The sequence below is a fragment of the Saccoglossus kowalevskii genome, chromosome 2 (genome assembly GCF_978046115.1).
Source record: "Saccoglossus kowalevskii chromosome 2, keSacKowa6.1, whole genome shotgun sequence".
In the NCBI taxonomy this organism is placed as follows: Eukaryota; Metazoa; Hemichordata; class Enteropneusta; family Harrimaniidae; genus Saccoglossus; species Saccoglossus kowalevskii.
The window spans coordinates 47242879-47260325 of record NC_140642.1 but is presented as its reverse complement, the minus strand read 5'-3'; the positions used below and the strand labels follow the sequence as shown (position 1 = coordinate 47260325).

The window sequence follows — 17447 nt, the reverse complement described above, 5'->3', positions numbered from 1 at the left end:
AAAAAGATAGTATGTACGGTGGAATAAAAATGTTGATAAGCCTACTGCATGTGGTATTCCCAGCAGGTCTCCCATGCAAGTACTAACCACGCCCGATGCAGCTTAACTTCTGTGATCGGACGAGAACTGGTGTATTCTACAATGGTTTGGCAGTAGGATGAATATTCGTCGGAATTGGATGTAATTTAATACTTCGGCTAAGCAACAAATCCCGGGAAAAAGTTTGTATGTACGGTGGAATAAAAATGTTGATAAGCCTACTGCTCGTGGTATTCCCAGCCGGTCTCCCATGTAAGTACTAACCACGCCCGATACAGCTTAACTTCAGTGATTGGACGAGAACTGGTGTATTCTGCAATGGTTTGGCAGTAGGCTGAATATTCGTCGGAATTGAATGTAATTTAATACTTCGGCTAGGCAAAAAATTCCGGGAAAACGTTAGTATGTACGGTGGAATAAAAATGTTGATGAGCCTAATGCACGTGGTATTCCCAGCCGGTCTCCCATGCAAGTACTAACCACACCCAATGCAGCTTAACTTCAGTGATCGGATGAGAACTGGTGTATTCTGCAATGGTTTGGCTGTAGGCTGAATATTCGTCCGAATTGTATGTCATTTAATGCTTCGTCTAGGCAAAAAATCATGTGAAAAAGTTAGTATGTAATGTGGAATACAAATGTTGATGAGCCGACTGAACGTGGTATTCCCAGCAGGTCTCCCATGCAAGTACTAAACACGCCCGATGCAGCTTAACTTCAGTGATCTGACAAGAACTGCTGTATTCTGCAATGGTTTGGCAGTAGGCTAAATATTCGTCGGAATTGGATGTAATTTAATACTTCGGCTAGGCAAAAAATCCCGGAAAAAAGTTAGTATGTATGGTGGAATAAAAATGTTGATGAGCCTAATGCACATGGTATTCCAGGCCGGTCTCCCATGCAACCACGACCGATGCAGCTTAACTTCATTGATCGGACGAGAACTGGTGTATTCTGCAATGGTTTGGCAGTAGGCTGAATATTCGTCCGAATTGTATGTCATTTAATGCTTCGTCTGGGCAAAAAATCATGGGAAAAAGTTAGAATGTAATGTGGAATAAAAATGTTGATGGGCCTACTGCACGTGGTATTCTCAGCCAGTCTCCCGTGCAAGTCCTAACCATACCTGATGCAGCTTAACTTCAGTGATCGGACGAGAACTGGTGTATTCTGCAATGGTTTGGCAGTAGGCTGAATATTTGTCAGAATTGGATGTAATTTAATACTTGGGCTAGGCAACAAATCCCGGGAAAAAGTTAGTGTGTATGGTGGAATAAAAATGTTCATCAGCCTACTGCACGTGGTATTCCCAGCCGGTCTCCCTTGCAAGTACTAACCACGCCCGATGCAGCTTAACTTCAGTGATCGAACGAGATCTGGTGTATTCTGCAATGGTTTGGCAGTAGGCTGAATAAGTGTCGGAATTGGATTTCAATTAATGCTTCGGCTAGGCAAAAAATCACGGGAAAAAGATAGTATGTATGGTGAAGTAAAATTGTTGATAAGCCTACTGCACGTGGTATTCCCAGCAGGTCTCCCATGCAAGTACTAAACACGCCCGATGCAGCTTAACTTCAGTGATCTGACAAGAACTGCTGTATTCTGCAATGGTTTGGCAGTAGGCTAAATATTCGTCGGAATTGGATGTAATTTAATACTTCGTCTAGGCAAAAAATCCCGGAAAAAAGTTAGTATGTATGGTGGAATAAAAATGTTGATGAGCCTAATGCACATGGTATTCCAGGCCGGTCTCCCATGCAACCACGACCGATGCAGCTTAACTTCATTGATCGGACAAGAACTGGTGTATTCTGCAATGGTTTGGTAGTAGGCTGAATATTCGTCCGAATTGTATGTCATTTAATGCTTCGTCTGGGCAAAAAATCATGGGAAAAAGTTAGAATGTAATGTGGAATAAAAATGTTGATGGGCCTACTGCACGTGGTATTCTCAGCCGGTCTCCCGTGCAAGTCCTAACCATGCCTGATGCGGCTTAACTTCAGTGATCGGACGAGAACTGGTGTATTCTGCAATGGTTTGGCAGTAGGCTGAATATTTGTCAGAATTGGATGTAATTTAATACTTCGGCTAAACAAAAAATCCCGGGAAAACGTTAGTATGTACGGTGGAATAAAAATGTTGATAAGCCTACTGCACGTGGTATTCCCAGCAGGCCTCCCATGCAAGTAATAACCACGCCCGATGCAGCTTAACTTCAGTGATCGGACGAGAACTGGTGAATATTTGTTGGTCTCCCGTGCAAGAACTAATCACGCGCGATGCGCCTTAACTTCAGTGATCGGACGAGAACTGGTGTATTCTGCAATGGTTTGGCAGTAGGCTGAATATTTGTTGGAATTGGATTTCAATTAATGCTTCGGCTAGGAAAAAAATCACGGGGGGAAAAAGATAGTATGTACGGTGGAATAAAAATGTTGATAAGCCTACTGCATGTGGTATTCCCAGCAGGTCTCCCATGCAAGTACTAACCACGCCCGATGCAGCTTAACTTCTGTGATCGGACGAGAACTGGTGTATTCTACAATGGTTTGGCAGTAGGATGAATATTCGTCGGAATTGGATGTAATTTAATACTTCGGCTAAGCAACAAATCCCGGGAAAAAGTTTGTATGTACGGTGGAATAAAAATGTTGATAAGCCTACTGCTCGTGGTATTCCCAGCCGGTCTCCCATGTAAGTACTAACCACGCCCGATACAGCTTAACTTCAGTGATTGGACGAGAACTGGTGTATTCTGCAATGGTTTGGCAGTAGGCTGAATATTCGTCGGAATTGAATGTAATTTAATACTTCGGCTAGGCAAAAAATCCCGGGAAAACGTTAGTATGTACGGTGGAATAAAAATGTTGATGAGCCTAATGCACGTGGTATTCCCAGCCGGTCTCCCATGCAAGTACTAACCACGCCCAATGCAGCTTAACTTCAGTGATCGGATGAGAACTGGTGTATTCTGCAATGGTTTGGCTGTAGGCTGAATATTCGTCCGAATTGTATGTCATTTAATGCTTCGTCTAGGCAAAAAATCATGTGAAAAAGTTAGTATGTAATGTGGAATAAAAATGTTGATGAGCCGACTGAACGTGGTATTCCCAGCAGGTCTCCCATGCAAGTACTAAACACGCCTGATGCAGCTTAACTTCAGTGATCTGACAAGAACTGCTGTATTCTGCAATGGTTTGGCAGTAGGCTAAATATTCGTCGGAATTGGATGTAATTTAATACTTCGGCTAGGCAAAAAATCCCGGAAAAAAGTTAGTATGTATGGTGGAATAAAAATGTTGATGAGCCTAATGCACATGGTATTCCAGGCCGGTCTCCCATGCAACCACGACCGATGCAGCTTAACTTCATTGATCGGACGAGAACTGGTGTATTCTGCAATGGTTTGGCAGTAGGCTGAATATTCGTCCGAATTGTATGTCATTTAATGCTTCGTCTGGGCAAAAAATCATGGGAAAAAGTTAGAATGTAATGTGGAATAAAAATGTTGATGGGCCTACTGCACGTGGTATTCTCAGCCGGTCTCCCGTGCAAGTCCTAACCATGCCTGATGCAGCTTAACTTCAGTGATCGGACGAGAACTGGTGTATTCTGCAATGGTTTGGCAGTAGGCTGAATATTTGTCAGAATTGGATGTAATTTAATACTTGGGCTAGGCAACAAATCCCGGGAAAAAGTTAGTGTGTATGGTGGAATAAAAATGTTCATCAGCCTACTGCACGTGGTATTCCCAGCCGGTCTCCCTTGCAAGTACTAACCACGCCCGATGCAGCTTAACTTCAGTGATCGAACGAGAACTGGTGTATTCTGCAATGGTTTGGCAGTAGGCTGAATAAGTGTCGGAATTGGATTTCAATTAATGCTTCGGCTAGGCAAAAAATCACGGGAAAAAGATAGTATGTATGGTGAAGTAAAATTGTTGATAAGCCTACTGCACGTGGTATTCCCAGCAGGTCTCCCATGCAAGTACTAAACACGCCCGATGCAGCTTAACTTCAGTGATCTGACAAGAACTGCTGTATTCTGCAATGGTTTGGCAGTAGGCTAAATATTCGTCGGAATTGGATGTAATGTAATACTTCGGCTAGGCAAAAAATCCCGGAAAAAAGTTAGTATGTATGGTGGAATAAAAATGTTGATGAGCCTAATGCACATGGTATTCCAGGCCGGTCTCCCATGCAACCACGACCGATGCAGCTTAACTTCATTGATCGGACGAGAACTGGTGTATTCTGCAATGGTTTGGTAGTAGGCTGAATATTCGTCCGAATTGTATGTCATTTAATGCTTCGTCTGGTCAAAAAATCATGGGAAAAAGTTAGAATGTAATGTGGAATAAAAATGTTGATGGGCGTACTGCACGTGGTATTCTCAGCCGGTCTCCCGTGCAAGTCCTAACCATGCCTGATGCGGCTTAACTTCAGTGATCGGACGAGAACTGGTGTATTCTGCAATGGTTTGGCAGTAGGCTGAATATTTGTCAGAATTGGATGTAATTTAATACTTCGGCTAAACAAAAAATCCCGGGAAAACGTTAGTATGTACGGTGGAATAAAAATGTTGATAAGCCTACTGCACGTGGTATTCCCAGCAGGCCTCCCATGCAAGTAATAACCACGCCCGATGCAGCTTAACTTCAGTGATCGGACGAGAACTGGTGAATATTTGTTGGTCTCCCGTGCAAGAACTAATCACGCGCGATGCGCCTTAACTTCAGTGATCGGACGAGAACTGGTGTATTCTGCAATGGTTTGGCAGTAGGCTGAATATTTGTTGGAATTGGATTTCAATTAATGCTTCGGCTAGGAAAAAAATCACGGGGGGAAAAAGATAGTATGTACGGTGGAATAAAAATGTTGATAAGCCTACTGCATGTGGTATTCCCAGCAGGTCTCCCATGCAAGTACTAACCACGCCCGATGCAGCTTAACTTCTGTGATCGGACGAGAACTGGTGTATTCTACAATGGTTTGGCAGTAGGATGAATATTCGTCGGAATTGGATGTAATTTAATACTTCGGCTAAGCAACAAATCACGGGAAAAAGTTTGTATGTACGGTGGAATAAAAATGTTGATAAGCCTACTGCTCGTGGTATTCCCAGCCGGTCTCCCATGTAAGTACTAACCACGCCCAATACAGCTTAACTTCAGTGATTGGACGAGAACTGGTGTATTCTACAATGGTTTGGCAGTAGGCTGAATATTCGTCGGAATTGAATGTAATTTAATACTTCGGCTAGGCAAAAAATCCCGGGAAAACGTTAGTATGTACGGTGGAATAAAAATGTTGATGAGCCTAATGCACGTGGTATTCCCAGCCGGTCTCCCATGCAAGTACTAACCACGCCCAATGCAGCTTAACTTCAGTGATCGGATGAGAACTGGTGTATTCTGCAATGCTTTGGCTGTAGGCTGAATATTCGTCCGAATTGTATGTCATTTAATGCTTCGTCTAGGCAAAAAATCATGTGAAAAAGTTAGTATGTAATGTGGAATAAAAATGTTGATGAGCCGACTGAACGTGGTATTCCCAGACGGTCTCCCGTGCAAGAACTAATCACGCGCGATGCGCCTTAACTTCAGTGATCGGACGAGAACTGGTGTATTCTGCAATGGTTTGGCAGTAGGCTGAATATTTGTTGGAATTGGATTTCAATTAATGCTTCGGCTAGGAAAAATAACACGGGGGGAAAAAAGATAGTATGTACGGTGGAATAAAAATGTTGATAAGCCTACTGCATGTGGTATTCCCAGCAGGTCTCCCATGCAGTACTAACCACGCCCGATGCAGCTTAACTTCTGTGATCGGACGAGAACTGGTGTATTCTACAATGGTTTGGCAGTAGGATGAATATTCGTCGGAATTGGATGTAATTTAATACTTCGGCTAAGCAACAAATCCCGGGAAAAAGTTTGTATGTACGGTGGAATAAAAATGTTGATAAGCCTACTGCTCGTGGTATTCCCAGCCGGTCTCCCATGTAAGTACTAACCATGCCCGATGCAGATTAACTTCAGTGATCGGACGAGAACTGGTGTATTCTACAATGGTTTGGCAGTAGGATGAATATTTGTCGGAATTGGATGTAATTTAATACTTCGGCTAGGCAACAAATCCCGGGAAAAAGTTCGTATGTACGGTGGAATAAAAATGTTGATAAGCCTACTGATCGTGGTATTCCCAGCCGGTCTCCCATGCAAGTACTAACCACGCCCGATACAGCTTAACTTCAGTGATTGGACGAGAACTGGTGTATTCTGCAATGGTTTGGCAGTAGGCTGAATATTCGTCGGAATTGGATGTAATTTAATACTTCGGCTAGGCAAAAAATCCCGGGAAAACGTTAGTATGTACGGTGGAATAAAAATGTTGATGAGTCGACTGCACGTGGTATTCCCAGCCAGTCTCCCATGCAAGTACTAAACACGCCCAATGCAGCTTAACTTCAGTGGTCGGACGAGAACTGGTGTATTCTGCAATGGTTTGGCAGTAGGCTGAATATTCCTCCGAATTGTATGTCATTTAATTCTTCGTCTGGGCAAAAAATCATGTGAAAAAGTTAGTATGTAATGTGGAATAAAAATGTTGATGAGCCGACTGAACGTGGTATTCCCAGACGGTCTCCCGTGCAAGAACTAATCACGCGCGATGCGCCTTAACTTCAGTGATCGGACGAGAACTGGTGTATTCTGCAATGGTTTGGCAGTAGGCTGAATATTTGTTGGAATTGGATTTCAATTAATGCTTCGGCTAGGAAAAATATCACGGGGGGAAAAAAGATAGTATGTACGGTGGAATAAAAATGTTGATAAGCCTACTGCATGTGGTATTCCCAGCAGGTCTCCCATGCAGTACTAACCACGCCCGATGCAGCTTAACTTCTGTGATCGGACGAGAACTGGTGTATTCTACAATGGTTTGGCAGTAGGATGAATATTCGTCGGAATTGGATGTAATTTAATACTTCGGCTAAGCAACAAATCCCGGGAAAAAGTTTGTATGTACGGTGGAATAAAAATGTTGATAAGCCTACTGCTCGTGGTATTCCCAGCCGGTCTCCCATGTAAGTACTAACCATGCCCGATGCAGATTAACTTCAGTGATCGGACGAGAACTGGTGTATTCTACAATGGTTTGGCAGTAGGATGAATATTTGTCGGAATTGGATGTAATTTAATACTTCGGCTAGGCAACAAATCCCGGGAAAAAGTTCGTATGTACGGTGGAATAAAAATGTTGATAAGCCTACTGATCGTGGTATTCCCAGCCGGTCTCCCATGCAAGTACTAACCACGCCCGATACAGCTTAACTTCAGTGATTGGACGAGAACTGGTGTATTCTGCAATGGTTTGGCAGTAGGCTGAATATTCGTCGGAATTGGATGTAATTTAATACTTCGGCTAGGCAAAAAATCCCGGGAAAACGTTAGTATGTACGGTGGAATAAAAATGTTGATGAGTCGACTGCACGTGGTATTCCCAGCCAGTCTCCCATGCAAGTACTAAACACGCCCAATGCAGCTTAACTTCAGTGGTCGGACGAGAACAGGTGTATTCTGCAATGGTTTGGCAGTAGGCTGAATATTCCTCCGAATTGTATGTCATTTAATTCTTCGTCTGGGCAAAAAATCAAGGGAAAAAGATAGTATGTACGGTGGAATAAAAATGTTGATGGGCTTACTGCACGTGGTATTCCCAGCCGGTCTCCCGTGCAAGTCCTAACCATGCCCGATGCGGCTTAACTTCAGTGATCGGACGAAAACTGGTGTATTCTGCAATGGTTTGGCAGTAGGCTGAATATTCGTCGGAATTGGATTTCAATTAATGTTTCGGCTAGGCAAATAATCAAGGGAAAAAGATAGTATGTACGGTGGAATAAAAATGTTGATAAGCCTATTGCACGTGGCATTCCCAGCAGGTCTCCCATGCAAGTACTAACCACGCCCGATGCAGCTTAACTTCAGTGATCGGACGCGAACTGGTGTACTCTGCAATGGTTTGGCAGTAGGCTGAATATTCCTCGGAATTGGATGTAATTTAATACTGCATTGGTTTGGCAGTAGGCTGAATAATCGTCGGAGTTGGATGTAATTAAATACTTCGGCTAGGCAACAAATCCCGGGTAAAAGTTAGTATGTACGGTGGAATAAAAATGTTGATAAGCCTACTACAGGTGGTATTCCCAGCCTGTCTCCCATGCAAGTACTAACCATGCCCGATGCAGATTAACTTCAGTGATCGGACGAGAACTGGTGTATTCTGCATTGGTTTGGCAGTATGCTGAATATTCGTCGCAATAGGATGCCATTTAATGCTACGGTTAGGCAAAAAATCTTAGGAAAAAATTAGTATGTAATGTGGAATAAAAATGTTGATGAGTCGACTGCACGTGGTATTCCCAGCCAGTCTCCCATGCAACACTAACTACACCAGATGCAGCTTAACTTCAGTGATCGGACAAGAACTGGTGTGTTCTGCAATGGTTTGACAGGAGGCTGAATATTCGTCAGAATTGCATGTCGTTTAACGCTTCGGCAAGGCAAAAAATCCCGGGAAAATGTTGGTATGTACGGTGGAATAAAAATGTTGATAAGCCTACTGCACATGGTATTCCCAGCCGGTCTCCCATGCAAGTACTAAACACGCCCGATGCAGCTTAACTTCAGTGGTCGGACGAGAACTGGTGTATTCTGCAATGGTTTGGCAGTAGGCTGAATATTCGTCCGAATTGTATGTCATTTAATGCTTCGTCTAGGCAAAAAATCATGTGAAAAAGTAAGTATGTAATGTGGAATAAAAATGTTGATGAGCCGACTGAACGTGGTATTCCAAGACGGTCTCCCGTGCAAGAACTAATCACGCGCGATGCGCCTTAACTTCAGTGATCGGACGAGAACTGGTTTATTCTGCAATGGTTTGGCAGTAGGCTGAATATTTGTTGGAATTGGATTTCAATTAATGCTTCGGCTAGGAAAAAAATCACGGGGGGAAAAAAGATAGTATGTACGGTGGAATAAAAATGTTGATAAGCCTACTGCATGTGGTATTCCCAGCAGGTCTCCCATGCAAGTACTAAACACGCCCAATGCAGCTTAACTTCAGTGGTCGGACGAGAACTGGTGTATTCTGCAATGGTTTGGCAGTAGGCTGAATATTCCTCCGAATTGTATGTCATTTAATTCTTCGTCTGGGCAAAAAATCAAGGGAAAAAGATAGTATGTACGGTGGAATAAAAATGTTGATGGGCTTACTGCACGTGGTATTCCCAGCCGGTCTCCCGTGCAAGTCCTAACCATGCCCGATGCGGCTTAACTTCAGTGATCGGACGAAAACTGGTGTATTCTGCAATGGTTTGGCAGTAGGCTGAATATTCGTCGGAATTGGATTTCAATTAATGTTTCGGCTAGGCAAATAATCAAGGGAAAAAGATAGTATGTACGGTGGAATAAAAATGTTGATAAGCCTATTGCACGTGGCATTCCCAGCAGGTCTCCCATGCAAGTACTAACCACGCCCGATGCAGCTTAACTTCAGTGATCGGACGCGAACTGGTGTACTCTGCAATGGTTTGGCAGTAGGCTGAATATTCCTCGGAATTGGATGTAATTTAATACTGCATTGGTTTGGCAGTAGGCTGAATAATCGTCGGAGTTGGATGTAATTAAATACTTCGGCTAGGCAACAAATCCCGGGTAAAAGTTAGTATGTACGGTGGAATAAAAATGTTGATAAGCCTACTACAGGTGGTATTCCCAGCCTGTCTCCCATGCAAGTACTAACCATGCCCGATGCAGATTAACTTCAGTGATCGGACGAGAACTGGTGTATTCTGCATTGGTTTGGCAGTATGCTGAATATTCGTCGCAATAGGATGCCATTTAATGCTACGGTTAGGCAAAAAATCTTAGGAAAAAATTAGTATGTAATGTGGAATAAAAATGTTGATGAGTCGACTGCACGTGGTATTCCCAGCCAGTCTCCCATGCAACACTAACTACACCAGATGCAGCTTAACTTCAGTGATCGGACAAGAACTGGTGTGTTCTGCAATGGTTTGACAGGAGGCTGAATATTCGTCAGAATTGCATGTCGTTTAACGCTTCGGCAAGGCAAAAAATCCCGGGAAAATGTTGGTATGTACGGTGGAATAAAAATGTTGATAAGCCTACTGCACATGGTATTCCCAGCCGGTCTCCCATGCAAGTACTAAACACGCCCGATGCAGCTTAACTTCAGTGGTCGGACGAGAACTGGTGTATTCTGCAATGGTTTGGCAGTAGGCTGAATATTCGTCCGAATTGTATGTCATTTAATGCTTCGTCTAGGCAAAAAATCATGTGAAAAAGTTAGTATGTAATGTGGAATAAAAATGTTGATGAGCCGACTGAACGTGGTATTCCAAGACGGTCTCCCGTGCAAGAACTAATCACGCGCGATGCGCCTTAACTTCAGTGATCGGACGAGAACTGGTTTATTCTGCAATGGTTTGGCAGTAGGCTGAATATTTGTTGGAATTGGATTTCAATTAATGCTTCGGCTAGGAAAAAAATCACGGGGGGAAAAAAGATAGTATGTACGGTGGAATAAAAATGTTGATAAGCCTACTGCATGTGGTATTCCCAGCAGGTCTCCCATGCAAGTACTAACCACGCCCGATGCAGCTTATCTTCTGTGATCGGACAAGAACTGGTGTATTCTACAATGGTTTGGCAGTAGGCTGAATATTCGTCGGAATTGGATGTAATTTAATACTTCGGCTAGGCAACAAATCCCGGAAAAAGTTTGTATGTACGGTGGAATAAAAATGTTGATGAGTCGACTGCACGTGGTATTCCCAGCCAGTCTCCCATGCAAGTACTAACCACACCAGATGCAGCTTAACTTCAGTGATCGGACAAGAACTGGTGTGTTCTGCAATGGTTTGACAGGAGGCTGAATATTCGTCAGAATTGCATGTCGTATAACGCTTCGGCAAGGCAAAAAATCCCGGGAAAAAGTTGGTATGTTCGGTGGAATAAAAATGCTGATAAGCCAACAGCACATGGTTATCGCAGCCGGTCTCCCATGCAAGTACTAAACACGCCCGATGCAGCTTAACTTCAGTGGTCGGACGAGAACTGGTGTATTCTGCACTGGTTTCACAGTAGGCTGAATATTCATTAGTATTGCATGTCGTTTAACGCTTCAGCAATGCAAAAAATTCCGGTAAAAAGTTGGTATGTGCGGTGGAATAAAAACGTTGATAAGCCTACTGCACATGGTATTTCCAGCCGGTTTCCCGTGCAAGTACTAACCACGCCCGATGCAGCTTAACTTCAGTGATCGGACGAGAACTGGTGTATTCTGCAATGGTTTGGCAGTAGGCTGAATATTCGTCCGAATTGTACGTCATTTAATGCTTCGTCTAGGCAAAAAATCATGGAAAAAAGTTAGTATGTAATGTGGAATAAAAATGTTGATTAGCCTACTGCACGTGGTATTCCCAGCCGGTCTCCCGTGCAAGAACTAACCACGCCCGAGGCGGCTTAACTTCAGTGATCGGACGAGAACTGGTGTATTCTGCACTAAAAAAGTTCATCAGCCTACTGCACGTGGTATTCCCAGCCAGTCTCCCATGCAAGTACTAACCACACCAGATGCAGCTTAACTTCAGTGATCGGACAAGAACTGGTGTGTTCTGCAATGGTTTGACAGGAGGCTGAATATTCGTCAGAATTGCATGTCGTTTAACGCTTCGGCAAGGCAAAAAATCCCAGGAAAATGTTGGTATGTACGGTGGAATAAAAATGTTGATAAGCCTACTGCACATGGTATTCCCAGCCGGTCTCCCATGCAAGTACTAAACACGCCCAATGCAGCTTAACTTCAGTGGTCGGACGAGAACTGGTGTATTCTGCAATGGTTTGGCAGTAGGCTGAATATTCGTCCGAATTGTATGTCATTTAATGCTTCGTCTGGGCAAAAAATCATGGGAAAAAATTAGAATGTAATGTGGAATAAAAATGTTGATGGGCCTACTGCACGTGGTATTCCCAGCCGGTCTCCCGTGCAAGTCCTAACCATGCCCGATGCGGCTTAACTTCAGTGATCGGACGAGAACTGGTGTATTCTGCAATGGTTTGGCAGTAGGCTGAATATTCGTCGGAATTGGATTTCAATTAATGTTTCGGCTAGGCAAATAATCAAGGGAAAAAGATAGTATGTACGGTGGAATAAAAATGTTGATAAGCCTACTGCACGTGGTATTCCCAGCCGGTCTCCCATCCAAGTACTAACCACGCCCGATGCAGCTTAACTTCAGTGATCGGACGAGAACTGGTGTATTCTGCAATAAAAATATTCATCAGCCTACTGCACGTGGTATTCCCAGCCGGTCTCCCAGGCAAGTACTGAAAACGCCCGATGCAGCTTAAATTCAGTGATCGAACGAGAACTGGTGTGTTCTGCAATGGTTTGACAGTAGGCTGAATATTCGTCAGAATTGCATGTCGTTTAACGCTTCGGCAAGGCAAACAATCCCGGGAATAATTTGGCATGTACGGTGGAATAAAAATGTTGATAAGCCTACTACAAGTGGTATTCCCAGCCGGTCTCCCATGCAAGTATTAACCACGCCCGATGCAGATTAACTTCAGAGATCGGACGAGAACTGGTGTATTCTGCAATGGTTTGGCAGTAGGCTGAATATTCGTCGGAATTGGATGTAATTTAATACTTCGGCTAGGCAAAAAATCCCAGGAAAACGTTAGTATGTAAGGTGGAATAAAAATGTTGATCAGCCTAATACACGTGGTATTCCCAGCCAGTCTCCCATGCAAGTACTAACCACGCCCGATGCAGCTTAACTTCAGTGATCCGACGAGAACTGGTGTATTCTGCAATGGTTTGGCTGTAGGCTGAATATTCGTCTGAATTGTATGTCATTTAATGCTTCGTCTAGGCAAAAAATCCCGGGAAAAAGTTAGTATGTAATGTGGAATAAAAATGTTGATGAGCATACTGCACGTGGTCTTCTCAGCCAGTCTCCCATGCAAGTACTAACCACGCCCGATTCAGCTTAACTTCAGAGATCGGACGAAAACTGGCGTATTCTGCAATGGATTGGCAGTAGGCTGAATATTCGTCGGAATTGGATGTAATTTAATACTTCGGATAGGCAAAAAATCCCGGGAAAACGTTAGTATGTACGGTGGAATAAAAATGTTGATGAGCCTAATGCACGTGTTATTCCCAGCCTGTCTCCCATGCAAGTACTAACCACGCCCGATGCAGCTTAACTTCAGTGATCGGACAAGAACTGGTGTATTCTGCAATGGTTTGGCAGTAGGCTGAATATTCGTCCGAATTGTATGTCATTTAATGCTTCGTCTAGGCAAAAAATCATGGGAAAAAGTTAGTATGTAATGTGGAATAAAAATGTTGATGAGCCTACTGCACGTGGTATTCCCAGCCGGTCTCCCATCCAAGTACTAACCACGCCCGATGCAGCTTAACTTCAGTGATCGGACGAGAACTGGTGTATTCTGCAATAAAAATGTTCATCAGCCTACTGCACGTGGTATTCCCAGCCGGTCTCCCAGGCAAGTACTAAAAACGCCCGATGCAGCTTAAATTCAGTGATCGAACGAGAACTGGTGTGTTCTGCAATGGTTTGACAGTAGGCTGAATATTCGTCAGAATTGCATGTCGTTTAACGCTTCGGCTAGGCTAAAAATCCCGGGAATAATTTGGCATGTACGGTGGAATAAAAATGTTGATAAGCCTACTACAAGTGGTATTCCCAGCCGGTCTCCCATGCAAGTATTAACCACGCCCGATGCAGATTAACTTCAGAGATCGGACGAGAACTGGTGTATTCTGCAATGGTTTGGCAGTAGGCTGAATATTCGTCGGAATTGGATGTAATTTAATACTTCGGCTAGGCAAAAAATCCCGGGAAAACGTTAGTATGTAAGGTGGAATAAAAATGTTGATTAGCCTAATACACGTGGTATTCCCAGCCAGTCTCCCATGCAAGTACTAACCACGCCCGATGCAGCTTAACTTCAGTGATCGGACGAGAACTGGTGTATTCTGCAATTGTTTGGCAGTAGGCTGAATATTCGTCGGAATTGGATTTCAATTAATGTTTCGGCTAGGCAAATAATCAAGGGAAAAAGATAGTATGTACGGTAGAATAAAAATGTTGATAAGCCTATTGCACGTGGCATTCCCAGCAGGTCTCCCATGCAAGTACTAACCACGCCCGATGCAGCTTAACTTCAGTGATCGGACGCGAACTGGTGTACTCTGCAATGGTTTGGCAGTAGGCTGAATATTCCTCGGAATTGGATGTAATTTAATACTTCGGCTAGGCAAAAAATCCCGGGACAAACTTAGTATGTACGGTGGAATAAAAATGTTGATGAGCCTACTGCACGTGGTATTCCCAGCCGGTCTCCCATTCAAGTACTAACCACACACGATGCAGCTTAAATTCAGTGATTGGACGAGAACTGGTGTGTTCTGCAATGGTTTGACAGTAGGCTGAATATTTGTCAGAATTGCCTGTGGTTTAACGCTTTGGTTAGGCAAAAAATCCCGGGAAAAATTTGGTATGTACGGTGGAATAAAAATGTTCATCAGCCTACTGCACGTGGTATTCCCAGCCGGTCTCCCATGCAAGTACTAACCACGCCCGATTCAGCTTAACTTCAGTGATCGGACGAGAACTGGTGTATTCTGCAATGGTTTGGCCGTAGGCTGAATATTCGTCGGAATTGGATGTCGTTTACTGCTACGGCTAGGCAAAAAATCATAGGTAAAAGTTAGTATGTAATGTGGAATAAAAATGTTGATAAGCCTATTGCACGTGGCATTCCCAGCAGGTCTCCCATGCAAGTACTAACCGCGCCCGATGCAGCTTAACTTCAGTGATCGGACGCGAACTGGTGTACTCTGCAATGGTTTGGCAGTAGGCCGAATATTCTTCGGAATTGGATGTAATTTAATACTTCGGCAAGGCAAAAAATCCAGGGAAAAACTTAGTATGTACGGTGGAATAAAAATGTTGATGAGCCTACTGCACGTGGTCTTCTCAGCCGGTCTCCCATGCAAGTACTAACCATGCCCGATGCAGCTTAACTTCAGAGATCGGACGAGAACAGGTGTGTTCTGCAATGGTTTGGCTGTAGGCTGAATATTCGTCCGAATTGTATGTCATTTAATGCTTCGTCTAGGCAAAAAATCATGGGAAAAAGTTAGTATGTAATGTGGAATAAAAATGTTGATGAGCCGACTGAACGTGGTTTTCCCAGCCGGTGTCCCATGCAAGAACTAACCACGCCCGATGCGCCTTAACTTCAATGATTGGACGAGAACTGGTGTATTCTGCAATGGTTTGGCAGTAGGCTGAATATTCGTCGGAATTGGATGTCATTTAATTCTACGGCTAGGCAAAAAATCATGTGTAAAAGTTAGTATGTAATGTGGAATAAAAATGTTGATGAGCCTACTGCACATGGTATTCTCAGCCGGTCTCCCATGCAAGTACTAACCACGGCCGATGCAGCTTAAATTCAGTGATCGAACGAGAACTGGTGTGTTCTGCAATGGTTTGACAGTAGGCTGAATATTCGTCAGAATTGCATGTCGTTTAACGCTTCGGCTAGGCAAAAATCCTGGGAAAAATGTTGCATGTATGGTGGAATAAAAATGTTGATAAGCCTACTACACGTGGTATTCCCAGCCGGTCTCCCATGCAAGTATTAACCACGCCCGATGCAGATTAACTTCAGAGATCGGACGAGAACTGGTGTATTCTGCAATGGTTTGGCAGTAGGCTGAATATTCGTCGGAATTGGATGTAATTTAATACTTCGGCTAGGCAAAAAATCCCGGGAAAACGTTAGTATGTACGGTGGAATAAAAATGTTGATGAGCCTAATGCACGTGGTATTCCCAGCCGGTCTCCCATGCAAGTACTAACCACGCCCGATGCAGCTTAACTTCAGTGATCGGACGAGAACTGGTGTATTCTGCAATGGTTTGGCTGTAGGCTGAATATTAGTACGAATTGTATGTCATTTAATGCTTCGTCTAGGCAAAAAATCATGTGAAAAAGTTAGTATGTAATGTGGAATAAAAATGTTGATGAGCCGACTGAACGTGGTATTCCCAGACGGTCTCGCGTGCAAGAACTAACCACGCGCGATGCGCCTTAACTTCAGTGATCGAACGAGAACTGGTGTATTCTGCAATAGTTTGGCAGTAGGCTGAATATTTGTTGGAATTGGATTTCAATTAATGCTTCGGCTAGGAAAAAAATCACGGGGGAAAAAAGATAGTATGTACGGTGGAATAAAAATGTTGATAAGCCTACTGCATGTGGTATTCCCAGCAGGTCTCCCATGCAAGTACTAACCACGCCCGATGCAGCTTAACTTCTATGATCGGACGAGAACTGGTGTATTCTGCAATGGTTTGGCAGTAGGCTGAATATTCGTCGGAATTGGATGTCATTTAATACTTCGGCTAGGCAACAAATCCCGGGAAAAAGTTTGTATGTACGGTGGAATAAAAATGTTGATAAGACTACTGCTCGTGGTATTCCCATCAGGTCTCCCATGCAAGTACTAACCACGCCCGATGTAGCTTAACTTCTGTGATCGGACGTGAACTGGTGTATTCTACAATGGTTTGGCAGTAGGATGAATATTCGTCGGAATTGGATGTAATTTAATATTTCGGCTAGGCAACAAATCCCGGGAAAAAGTTTGTATGTACGGTGGAATAAAAATGTTGATAAGCCTACTGATCGTGGTATTCCCAGCCGGTCTCCCATGTAAGTACTAACCATGCCCGATGCAGATTAACTTCAGTGATCGGACGAGAACTGGTGTATTCTACAATGGTTTGGCAGTAGGATGAATATTCGTCGGAATTGGATGTAATTTAATACTTCGGCTAGGCAACAAATCTCGGGAAAAAGTTCGTATGTACGGTGGAATAAAAATGTTGATAAGCCTACTGCTCGTAATATTCCCAGCCGGTCTCCCATATAAGTACTAACCATGCCCAATGCAGATTAACTTCAGTGATCGGACGAGAACTGGTGTATTCTGCATTGGTTTGGCAGTAGGCTGAATAATTGTCGGAGTTGGATGTAATTTAATACTTCGGCTAGGCAACAAATCCCGGGAAAAAATTAGTATGTACGGTGGAATAAAAATGTTGATAAGCCTACTACAGGTGGTATTCCCAGCCTGTCTCCCATGCAAGTACTAACCATGCCCGATGCAGATTAACTTCAGTGATCGGACGAGAACATGTGTGTTCTGCAATGGTTTGACAGTAGGCTGAATATTCGTCGGAATTGGATGTAATTTAATACTTCGTCTAGGCAAA

General features: G+C 43.6%; 59 pseudogenes; all 59 read right to left on the bottom strand.

Moving 5' to 3' along the window:
- Positions 1 to 38: 38 nt before the first annotated feature.
- LOC146749229 (5S ribosomal RNA) lies at positions 39 to 158 on the bottom strand (annotated as a pseudogene).
- Positions 159 to 254: 96 nt separating this feature from the next.
- On the bottom strand, positions 255 to 374 carry LOC146749228 (5S ribosomal RNA; annotated as a pseudogene).
- A 96-nt stretch (positions 375 to 470) lies between these two features.
- On the bottom strand, positions 471 to 590 carry LOC146749227 (5S ribosomal RNA; annotated as a pseudogene).
- Positions 591 to 686: 96 nt separating this feature from the next.
- LOC146749226 (5S ribosomal RNA) lies at positions 687 to 806 on the bottom strand (annotated as a pseudogene).
- Positions 807 to 1111: 305 nt separating this feature from the next.
- Positions 1112 to 1231, bottom strand: LOC146749225 (5S ribosomal RNA; annotated as a pseudogene).
- Positions 1232 to 1327: 96 nt separating this feature from the next.
- On the bottom strand, positions 1328 to 1447 carry LOC146749224 (5S ribosomal RNA; annotated as a pseudogene).
- Positions 1448 to 1543: 96 nt separating this feature from the next.
- LOC146749223 (5S ribosomal RNA) lies at positions 1544 to 1663 on the bottom strand (annotated as a pseudogene).
- A 305-nt stretch (positions 1664 to 1968) lies between these two features.
- LOC146749222 (5S ribosomal RNA) lies at positions 1969 to 2088 on the bottom strand (annotated as a pseudogene).
- A 392-nt stretch (positions 2089 to 2480) lies between these two features.
- Positions 2481 to 2600, bottom strand: LOC146749221 (5S ribosomal RNA; annotated as a pseudogene).
- A 96-nt stretch (positions 2601 to 2696) lies between these two features.
- On the bottom strand, positions 2697 to 2816 carry LOC146749220 (5S ribosomal RNA; annotated as a pseudogene).
- Positions 2817 to 2912: 96 nt separating this feature from the next.
- Positions 2913 to 3032, bottom strand: LOC146749219 (5S ribosomal RNA; annotated as a pseudogene).
- A 521-nt stretch (positions 3033 to 3553) lies between these two features.
- LOC146749218 (5S ribosomal RNA) lies at positions 3554 to 3673 on the bottom strand (annotated as a pseudogene).
- A 96-nt stretch (positions 3674 to 3769) lies between these two features.
- LOC146749217 (5S ribosomal RNA) lies at positions 3770 to 3889 on the bottom strand (annotated as a pseudogene).
- Positions 3890 to 3985: 96 nt separating this feature from the next.
- On the bottom strand, positions 3986 to 4105 carry LOC146749216 (5S ribosomal RNA; annotated as a pseudogene).
- Positions 4106 to 4922: 817 nt separating this feature from the next.
- On the bottom strand, positions 4923 to 5042 carry LOC146749215 (5S ribosomal RNA; annotated as a pseudogene).
- A 96-nt stretch (positions 5043 to 5138) lies between these two features.
- Positions 5139 to 5258, bottom strand: LOC146749214 (5S ribosomal RNA; annotated as a pseudogene).
- A 96-nt stretch (positions 5259 to 5354) lies between these two features.
- On the bottom strand, positions 5355 to 5474 carry LOC146749213 (5S ribosomal RNA; annotated as a pseudogene).
- Positions 5475 to 5790: 316 nt separating this feature from the next.
- On the bottom strand, positions 5791 to 5909 carry LOC146749212 (5S ribosomal RNA; annotated as a pseudogene).
- Positions 5910 to 6005: 96 nt separating this feature from the next.
- On the bottom strand, positions 6006 to 6125 carry LOC146749211 (5S ribosomal RNA; annotated as a pseudogene).
- Positions 6126 to 6221: 96 nt separating this feature from the next.
- Positions 6222 to 6341, bottom strand: LOC146749210 (5S ribosomal RNA; annotated as a pseudogene).
- Positions 6342 to 6437: 96 nt separating this feature from the next.
- Positions 6438 to 6557, bottom strand: LOC146749209 (5S ribosomal RNA; annotated as a pseudogene).
- A 316-nt stretch (positions 6558 to 6873) lies between these two features.
- On the bottom strand, positions 6874 to 6992 carry LOC146749208 (5S ribosomal RNA; annotated as a pseudogene).
- Positions 6993 to 7088: 96 nt separating this feature from the next.
- LOC146749207 (5S ribosomal RNA) lies at positions 7089 to 7208 on the bottom strand (annotated as a pseudogene).
- A 96-nt stretch (positions 7209 to 7304) lies between these two features.
- LOC146749206 (5S ribosomal RNA) lies at positions 7305 to 7424 on the bottom strand (annotated as a pseudogene).
- Positions 7425 to 7520: 96 nt separating this feature from the next.
- On the bottom strand, positions 7521 to 7640 carry LOC146749205 (5S ribosomal RNA; annotated as a pseudogene).
- A 96-nt stretch (positions 7641 to 7736) lies between these two features.
- Positions 7737 to 7856, bottom strand: LOC146749204 (5S ribosomal RNA; annotated as a pseudogene).
- Positions 7857 to 7952: 96 nt separating this feature from the next.
- LOC146749203 (5S ribosomal RNA) lies at positions 7953 to 8072 on the bottom strand (annotated as a pseudogene).
- A 582-nt stretch (positions 8073 to 8654) lies between these two features.
- LOC146749202 (5S ribosomal RNA) lies at positions 8655 to 8774 on the bottom strand (annotated as a pseudogene).
- A 316-nt stretch (positions 8775 to 9090) lies between these two features.
- Positions 9091 to 9210, bottom strand: LOC146749201 (5S ribosomal RNA; annotated as a pseudogene).
- Positions 9211 to 9306: 96 nt separating this feature from the next.
- LOC146749200 (5S ribosomal RNA) lies at positions 9307 to 9426 on the bottom strand (annotated as a pseudogene).
- Positions 9427 to 9522: 96 nt separating this feature from the next.
- On the bottom strand, positions 9523 to 9642 carry LOC146749199 (5S ribosomal RNA; annotated as a pseudogene).
- A 582-nt stretch (positions 9643 to 10224) lies between these two features.
- LOC146749198 (5S ribosomal RNA) lies at positions 10225 to 10344 on the bottom strand (annotated as a pseudogene).
- A 316-nt stretch (positions 10345 to 10660) lies between these two features.
- On the bottom strand, positions 10661 to 10780 carry LOC146749197 (5S ribosomal RNA; annotated as a pseudogene).
- A 311-nt stretch (positions 10781 to 11091) lies between these two features.
- Positions 11092 to 11211, bottom strand: LOC146749196 (5S ribosomal RNA; annotated as a pseudogene).
- Positions 11212 to 11307: 96 nt separating this feature from the next.
- Positions 11308 to 11427, bottom strand: LOC146749195 (5S ribosomal RNA; annotated as a pseudogene).
- A 214-nt stretch (positions 11428 to 11641) lies between these two features.
- On the bottom strand, positions 11642 to 11761 carry LOC146749194 (5S ribosomal RNA; annotated as a pseudogene).
- Positions 11762 to 11857: 96 nt separating this feature from the next.
- Positions 11858 to 11977, bottom strand: LOC146749193 (5S ribosomal RNA; annotated as a pseudogene).
- A 96-nt stretch (positions 11978 to 12073) lies between these two features.
- LOC146749192 (5S ribosomal RNA) lies at positions 12074 to 12193 on the bottom strand (annotated as a pseudogene).
- Positions 12194 to 12289: 96 nt separating this feature from the next.
- Positions 12290 to 12404, bottom strand: LOC146749191 (5S ribosomal RNA; annotated as a pseudogene).
- Positions 12405 to 12407: 3 nt separating this feature from the next.
- Positions 12408 to 12527, bottom strand: LOC146749190 (5S ribosomal RNA; annotated as a pseudogene).
- Positions 12528 to 12623: 96 nt separating this feature from the next.
- Positions 12624 to 12743, bottom strand: LOC146749189 (5S ribosomal RNA; annotated as a pseudogene).
- A 96-nt stretch (positions 12744 to 12839) lies between these two features.
- LOC146749188 (5S ribosomal RNA) lies at positions 12840 to 12959 on the bottom strand (annotated as a pseudogene).
- Positions 12960 to 13055: 96 nt separating this feature from the next.
- LOC146749187 (5S ribosomal RNA) lies at positions 13056 to 13175 on the bottom strand (annotated as a pseudogene).
- Positions 13176 to 13271: 96 nt separating this feature from the next.
- On the bottom strand, positions 13272 to 13391 carry LOC146749186 (5S ribosomal RNA; annotated as a pseudogene).
- Positions 13392 to 13605: 214 nt separating this feature from the next.
- On the bottom strand, positions 13606 to 13725 carry LOC146749185 (5S ribosomal RNA; annotated as a pseudogene).
- A 96-nt stretch (positions 13726 to 13821) lies between these two features.
- Positions 13822 to 13941, bottom strand: LOC146749184 (5S ribosomal RNA; annotated as a pseudogene).
- A 96-nt stretch (positions 13942 to 14037) lies between these two features.
- On the bottom strand, positions 14038 to 14157 carry LOC146749183 (5S ribosomal RNA; annotated as a pseudogene).
- A 96-nt stretch (positions 14158 to 14253) lies between these two features.
- On the bottom strand, positions 14254 to 14373 carry LOC146749182 (5S ribosomal RNA; annotated as a pseudogene).
- A 96-nt stretch (positions 14374 to 14469) lies between these two features.
- LOC146749181 (5S ribosomal RNA) lies at positions 14470 to 14589 on the bottom strand (annotated as a pseudogene).
- Positions 14590 to 14685: 96 nt separating this feature from the next.
- Positions 14686 to 14805, bottom strand: LOC146749180 (5S ribosomal RNA; annotated as a pseudogene).
- A 96-nt stretch (positions 14806 to 14901) lies between these two features.
- On the bottom strand, positions 14902 to 15021 carry LOC146749179 (5S ribosomal RNA; annotated as a pseudogene).
- A 96-nt stretch (positions 15022 to 15117) lies between these two features.
- LOC146749178 (5S ribosomal RNA) lies at positions 15118 to 15237 on the bottom strand (annotated as a pseudogene).
- Positions 15238 to 15549: 312 nt separating this feature from the next.
- Positions 15550 to 15669, bottom strand: LOC146749177 (5S ribosomal RNA; annotated as a pseudogene).
- A 95-nt stretch (positions 15670 to 15764) lies between these two features.
- Positions 15765 to 15884, bottom strand: LOC146749176 (5S ribosomal RNA; annotated as a pseudogene).
- Positions 15885 to 15980: 96 nt separating this feature from the next.
- LOC146749175 (5S ribosomal RNA) lies at positions 15981 to 16100 on the bottom strand (annotated as a pseudogene).
- A 315-nt stretch (positions 16101 to 16415) lies between these two features.
- Positions 16416 to 16535, bottom strand: LOC146749174 (5S ribosomal RNA; annotated as a pseudogene).
- Positions 16536 to 16631: 96 nt separating this feature from the next.
- On the bottom strand, positions 16632 to 16751 carry LOC146749173 (5S ribosomal RNA; annotated as a pseudogene).
- A 96-nt stretch (positions 16752 to 16847) lies between these two features.
- On the bottom strand, positions 16848 to 16967 carry LOC146749172 (5S ribosomal RNA; annotated as a pseudogene).
- A 96-nt stretch (positions 16968 to 17063) lies between these two features.
- Positions 17064 to 17183, bottom strand: LOC146749171 (5S ribosomal RNA; annotated as a pseudogene).
- Positions 17184 to 17447: the final 264 nt, after the last annotated feature.